The following is a 7,500-nucleotide window of genomic DNA, read 5'->3' as shown; positions in this document are numbered from 1 at the left end:
CAGAGTCACCTGCGATTGTGGGAAAAAAAAAGAAAAAGTGAAAACTCCAAACACAGGGAATATTATCTGTTTCCATAAACTCATAGAGACAGACGTGTCTACTGGAGCGTGCTCACAAAGTTTTTTTTTTTTTTTTGCCAAAATAAAGTGGCACCAGGGTATTTAGAATTTTATAGTTGCCGGGGAAACGAGATGAAATCACACACGGATGGTGTCGACAGAGGTAAATTTCATTGCTAATGAGTAATTTGTGATTCGGACAACAGATGAGAAGGACCTTACTGTCTCCTGCTGGCACTCTGGTCTTCTGTTAAGCTCTCTCTCTCTGTGTGTGTGTGTGTGTGTGTGTGTGTGTGTGTGTGGCATTTGATTTTGGGAGGCATGGAAAATCACTGTGGGCTGAGTATGAAATATGCAATTTGGTGCTCTCACAGGAAACAGATGCAATGCCAAGTCACTGGAAGGCAAAAGATACTCCGTAGCAAAAAAAACGATTGATTTATTAATTTTTTTTCTCCCCTCCCAATGTAAAAAATCACCGCTAGTAATGATAACAATAATGTGAAAGCAGATTATGCAGTGAGGTGATTTGTTGGTGATTGGTTTTTTTGGGGGGGTTTGATTTTTTCCAACTCTAGTTTCCTTGTATGTGAGACCTCTCTCTCTCTGTTTCTGTCTCTGTCTTTCTCTTTCTCTCTCTCTCTGTTTCTGTCTCTCTCTCTCTGTCTGTGTCTCTGTCTCTGTCTCTCTGTTTCTGTCTCTCTGTTTCTCTCTCTGTTTCTGTCTCTCTCTCTCTCTCTCTCTCTCTCTCTCTCTTTCTGTCTCTCTCTCTCTGTGTTTCTCTCTCTCTCTCTCTCTGTCTCTCTCTCTCTCTCTGTTTCTGTCTCTGTCTTTCTCTTTCTCTCTCTCGCTCTCTCTCTGTTTCTGTCTCTCTCTCTCTCTCTGTTTCTGTCTCTCTCTCTCTCTCTGTGTCTGTCTCTCTCTGTCTGTCTCTATCTCTCTGTGTCTCTGTTGGGACTGTGTGTCACGGCCAGAGCAGTGTTAAGGAGCTCTAACAGATTTATTCATTAAAACCCAGGCTGACATTCTCATGCTAATGTCTGCCTCAGTCTTCAAGGCAAGACAGAGGCTGATGATGAGCATCTGAAAACGACAGTGAGAGAGAGTGTTGGGGGGGGGGGGGGGGGGGTTGTGTGTGTGACAGACAAAACACAACCATGCAGAAACTGACAAATAACTGGACCAACACAACAGATGCAACAACCAGAACACAAAGTGTGGGGGCAATAAAAAGAGAGAGAGAGAGAGACAGAGAGAGAGAGAGAGAGAGACAGACAGAGAGAGAGAGACAGAGAGAGAAAGAGGGGGAGAGCGTCATTCTGGGGGCTCTCTTATTTTTAGAGAGAGGCTGTTGAATACACAGTGCTTCTCTTCAGAGGAGGGCCAGGTGTTCCTCTCCTCTCTCCACTGAATACACCAGCAACATCTCTCTCTCTCTCTCTCTCTCTCTCTCTCTCCCTCTCTCTCTCTCTCTCTCTCTCTCTCCCTCTCTCTGAGATTGTGTGTGTAACTGTCTGGCTTATCTCTGTGTGTTATCACATATATTTCACACCTGTCTCTCTCACTTGTCTCTGTGTACAGTGAGAAAAATGAATTCTGGAGGAGAAAACTCATACAGTCAAATGCTCAGTTCTCAGTATCTGCTTGACATGTGTATTTACAGAGGCCCGGAGAGGCAGGCAGACTGTATGGTTTTAATGATGAAATAATGTGAACTGGAGATCCAAAACTCTCTTCTCAAATCTGATTGGGTGCCTCTTTATCCCTAGTACCAGTGAAATCTGTTATTTTACTGTTCTCAACACAATGTGTGAGACGTTTATAGATCTAGAAAAAAGTGTGACCCCTGGTTGTAAAGACAACATCCCTCACGGTCTGTTCACTTACGTAATAAATATCCTGACGTGTGTTTCATTTCTCTGAGATTTTTCAGCCTCCTTATTCTCTAAAGTAACCAAATACCACCCAGAGAAGGGCGGCTGACCACGTCTGAGCCGTGCTTCCATTTAGATGTTTTAGCCAAAGAGAGTTGTTCTTTGCCGCTCTCATCTTAGCCTTGCTCAGTGCAGGGTCTCAGGGTCTGGGTTGTCGAGAGCTGCATTGTGGCCTGGCCAGTAGGAAAAAAAACATGCTAGGCAACTAAAACCGAATCAAACTGAAGTGAACGGAATCAAGCTGAAGTAAAAGGAACTGAACTGAACGGAATTGAATTCTGTGGAATGGAATGGAATGGAATGTAAGAAAGCTTTCATGGTCCCGGATTCTTTCCTCATATCTCGGCTTGAAGTTTACCTTTCGAAACAAACCCGACTCTTTGTTTGAATTGAACGGCTTTGTTGGAGAGTTTCTGCAACCGCCATGACCCTTCCAACTCTTTGTGCTCTCCATCAGAATCAAACATGCCCGACACACACGGCTGCCTTAGGCTTTGTTTGTCTAGTAAAACGAAAAAGGGCCCTGTTTGCCTAACCAGATGAAACCTTCGGTCCTAAGTCATTCATCCACACAGTCAAGTGCACATTATAGTACTGCAGACAGACCTTCACTGTGTTCCTGCCATTCAAAAAGAAATTGCTCCTCAGCCAGACGCCCTCTGCCAGCCTTTACCATTGAAACATAATCATTGTAGTTTTATATATATATATATATAAATATATATATATATATATATTTTTTTTTTTTTTGTTATTATTATCTCTTTAAATGAGTCACACACATTAAAGAGGTGTGAATTTCCTGTAGGGTTTCATTTTTTGTCTCACTAGAAACTGAGCCTCTTTTGAGTGGCGCTGAGTTTAAGGATAAGAAGAATGGCTATTGTCTTAGTTTTTGATCTTAAGAAACAAGTAAATAAGTTCAGGGACACGGAACGATTGTTTTGAGATCTGAATTTAACAATATCGCCTCGGAAACAGCGTTTAACTGTGGCGTTTCTGTTAACGATAATGAAAAATTAAAATGTTTTCCCAATAAAAGGCGTCCTCAAGTTTTCTAAGAGAGTGGCAGAGTGAGGAGGGCTTGACTGTGTGTGGTTTTAAATAGATGTCTTTTAAAAACCCTCTGCACACCATTCAGAGCTCTGGTTTTCCTCGTGTCTCTCTCTGTCTCTCTCTCTTTCTCTCTCTCCCTCTCTGAAGGTTTTTCAGAGAGATGAATAAGGAACTGCTTCAAGTTCATTGACGAGACCCAACGACCACAATGTTTCCTGTCCGCCTGTCAACGGGAAAAAAAACAAGTTCAGAGACGGGAGTCATTTAACTTTACAATTTCATGTTCCCTTTCGCTCCATCTCTCCAAATCTTTTTCTGCTCCCTCTCTATAAAACAAACTCAGTTCTTTTCTTCGGCTTAAGCTAACCCTAGACGTACGGACCAGTTCAACAGTTTTAAAAGTTTAGTTTTAAAGAACAAACACCTGTGAGGTGGATTGGAGGCGTCCCATTGCCCGTTAGGGCTGAGTTTTCATGTTCTTCACCGTCACACCTAGACACAAAAACAGTGAGGAGGCCAAGATTTAAACTAGCAAAACTATTGCCTCCTTTACTCCTGTTTTATTCAGCCAAAGATTCCAGTTCTAAGACCTCTCCTTAGTTTTCTGTCTGTTTGACAGCTTGTCTCTGTGTTTCTGCTCTCTTTTCCTTTTTTTTTTTTTTTTAATATATTCGAGCGGTTCGTCTGTTTAGATTAGAGTTTTAGGGTGTTAATAATGCCCTTTCATTCCCCGCTGATGCAAGCTTTTATTTGTTGATTTATTTATTTGTTTATTCAAAACAAAACTGAGCATTCTCCATTAACGGTCCAAGATGAGTGTTAAAGCTCTCATTTCTGATCATCGTCATGCTCTGACAAATCCGCGGAAAAAAACACACACGCGCACACACACACACACACACACACACACACACACACACACACACAAACATTTGCATAACTGACTGTCTTTTGGTAATTGCGTTTTTTTAATATGTGGATTTTGTCTGGTTCTTATCGTGGCATTGCAGGAAATGTATGCTTTTGGATTGCTTAGGGAAATTGTGTGTGTGTGTGTGTGTCTGGTGGTATTGTATGGATCAGATGTCCCCATGAGGATATAAATATTTGAGAAAACTAACTTAGAGGGGAGATTTTGATGGCCAGCACAAAAATGCAATTTTACTTTTGTAGCAATTACTGTTAAAGTAGAAGTGTCAGTTTATTCCTCTGAGTGTAGTTAATGTCAGTGTTATATTATTAATCGTTAGTAACAGTAAAACTGTGGTCAGTTGGAGGAACCATTGTGTGTGTGTGTGTGTGTGTGTCAAGACTGTGGAGCCAGTACACAAAACCTTTGACTCCGACTCTGACTCCTCAATTTATGGTACCACCAATTTTGCCTCCAACTCCGACTCCACAGCCCTGATTTGTGTGTTTGAGTTTGTGTCTGTCTATCCGTATGTGTGTGAGTGTGTGTGTGTAAGGTAAGATAAGGAGGAGTCTTGAGCAGATGTGTAGTACTCAGGGCACTTGCAGATTCAACACCACAGAAAAAAACAAAACAAAACAAAACAAAAAAAACCTATGGGTCAGCAATGCAAAATGCCCTCAGGTACAGATCAAAGTCTTTATTGAAAAAAAAAAAAGAGAAAAAAAATCTTCCCAGTGTTGTTCCCGTTCTTCAGCCTGTGTTGGCAGAGACCCCTCGGCCTGGCTCTTGGAGAGGAGCAGTGGGATCTCCAGAGCCCCTGGTGCCACTGAATAACAAAACCCTTCTTCCCTCCATATGTCCCCAATCCCTGGGCAGGGCGCCAGCCTTGTTGTTCCTCCGTCGTCCAAGCAGTCTGGATACTCTCTGCTTATTCTCCGATTTTTGTTTTTTTTTTCCTACCTTGGCACTCGGCCAGAGAACCATCGTTCTCGGGTTCGGTCTGGTTCAGCCCAGGTAATCTGGCGGTGGCTCCGCAGTGCCGCTGAAGCAGCGCTGACCGCTGGTGGTTCTGAAGTAGACGGTTTCTGTTTGAAAGCGTTTGATGTATTTTTTTTCCGGCGAGCGAGCCTTTGTGGTCTGACTGTTAAATGCTCCTGTGGGTATGTTGTGGACTTTCCCCATGTTCTCTGACTGTCAGTTATGATCTGTTAGCATCCGGATTGATCTCGTGCACAGCCCCGAGCTAGCCGCGCTCACTTTCCGGAAACATCTTTCTGTCATTAGCCCTTCATTTTAAAAACATCTCCGAATGTTTTAATAATGATAATACAGTCAGAAACACGCACGCATACGTGCGCATACACACACACACACACAGAGTGGGGCAGAGAGTGGGAGGGAGTGAAATAGACACACAGAGAGAGAGAGACAGAGGGAGACAGAGAGTGAGAGAGAATGAAACACACACACACACACAGAAACCAAAAGAGAGAGGGAGAAAGAATGAAACAGAGAGAGAGAGAGAGAGAGAGAGAGTGAGAGAGAGAATGAGACAGACAGACAGAAGGAAAGACAGACACACACGCACACATACACACACACACAAAGGAAGACAGAGGGGGAGAGAGAGAGAGAGAGAGAGAGAAAGCAAATGAAATAGACACAGAGAAAGAGAAACAGACAGACAAGACAGTGAGAGGGATGTGGAGGGAGAGAGAGAGAGAGAGACAGAGAGAGAGAGACAGAGAGAGAGATGGCGTAACTCCATTTTCTGGATTTTGTGCATTCGAATCAGTTTAGTGGAGCAATATTTGGAGCAGTGCTGTCATAAAAAATTCTAATGCTGTTTGAGAGATAGAGGGGGTTGAAAACGGAACGTTAAAAGAGAGGGAGAGAGAAAGAGTAAAAGAAAACAGCAGAGACCAGCATGATTAAGATTCACATCTTCCCCCCGTGACCTCACATCACAGAATTTCACTCCCATAGAAAAAAAAAAAACGATCATTTTTTCTGCTGCCAAGCCCATTTCCAACAAAAAAAAAAAAAGCCAAAAAAAAAAAGCCATGCTTTCCCATAATTAGCCGCGAATGCTATTTCCGCTACAGGAAAGTCAATTAAACTTTTACTTCCCCGAGCTGAATAACGTTACTAAAGTTACCGTCTCCATGGAGATAGCTCGGTTTGATAGGAGCCTGAGAGCGTTTCGCAGCTGCGAGAGACCAGTCAGCCGGGGTGACTCACACACACATGCCAACACAAAGCGCCACCAAGCCGAAGGGTCCCCGCAAGTCAGCCTCGCTACGACCCCGCCGCGTTAAAGAAGAAGAGCAGGGGGGGGCCACGCGGAGCCGATCACACCACGTCCCGGTTAGAGCCAGCATTACCACGCCCACGCAGTCACATGACACGAGACGCCCGTGTCACTGATACTATGGCCACACGGACGCAGACCGCCCGACCCGGGGGCCGCGTCGTCCTGTTCTCTCGGAGAGAGAGGACGAATTTGGGAGGCGCTGCCGTCGCTGTCCTCCAACCTTCTCGACTTTCAGCGTAAGCTGTTTTTTTACAGACGGGAAGGTTAAGTGATGTCACGCTTATTTTATTCATGTTAAATGACGGGCAGTCAAGTTTAGACAAGGAAGAAATGGCTGGATGCATGGATGGATGGATAGACGCCTGGATGTGTGCATGTGTCTGTGGGTGTGTGTGCTTGTGTGTGTGTGCATGTGTCTGTGGGTGTGTCTGTGTGTGTGTGTGCACACGTGTGTGTGTGTGTGTGTATGTGTGTGTGTGTGAATGATAAAGAGGTTGAGAGGTACACAGACAGTAAGAGAGTAAGGATTGGATGGGTGGAGCAGTAGCAGGTTGGACGGAGGGATGAATGGATGAACAACAGAGAAAGAAAGGGGGAGACATAGGCAGAGAGAAAGATGGGAGAGAGAGAGCAAAAAGAGAAAAGAGAGAGAGAGAGTGAGTGTGGTGTGTGTGTGTGTGTGTGTGTGTGAGAGAGAGAAAGAGAGAGAGAGAGAGAGAATACCCCAGAAAAACAGAACTGCTCACACACACACACACACACACACACACACACACAGTGCATGTGTCAGGCTTCCCTCTGTGTGAGAGCTCTTAGAGGTTAGAGCAGCAGTAGCGGTGGCAGCAGCTGGTGAGGTTCATGTAGAACACAGAGGCAGAGCTGGAGCCCCTGTCTGGATGCTCACTCAGAAACCAGAGCAGCATGAATTAGTAAAGCAGCTCTGGATGTGCTGTAATGGCCCCAGCCTCTACAGTAGCCCCCCAGGAGAGAGCACGCAGCTGCAGCCAACATAACAACACCAGCAGAACACATACAAAATCAACTGTATCAGGCAACAGAGGAGAGGAGAGGAGGGGAGAGGAGAGGGAGAAACAGTCAGAAATAGTCAGAAAGACAGACAGACAGATAGATACATAGATAGATAGATAGCTGGACAGATAGATAGATAGACAGACAGACAGACAGACAGACAGATAGATAGATAGATAGATAGATAGATAGAT

At 44.4% G+C, this 7,500-nt stretch overlaps 1 protein-coding gene across 1 annotated transcript in view; it reads left to right on the top strand.

The window, feature by feature from the left end:
* The window catches only part of grm1a (glutamate receptor, metabotropic 1a), a 28,288-nt gene that overhangs the window by 9,394 nt on the left and 11,394 nt on the right, over positions 1–7,500 (top strand). The window lies entirely within an intron of this gene.

The sequence above is a fragment of the Chanos chanos genome, chromosome 4 (assembly GCF_902362185.1).
Source record: "Chanos chanos chromosome 4, fChaCha1.1, whole genome shotgun sequence".
In the NCBI taxonomy this organism is placed as follows: domain Eukaryota; kingdom Metazoa; phylum Chordata; class Actinopteri; order Gonorynchiformes; family Chanidae; genus Chanos; species Chanos chanos.
Note: the sequence above shows the minus strand (reverse complement) of the source record. Positions and strands in the feature narration are given on the sequence as shown.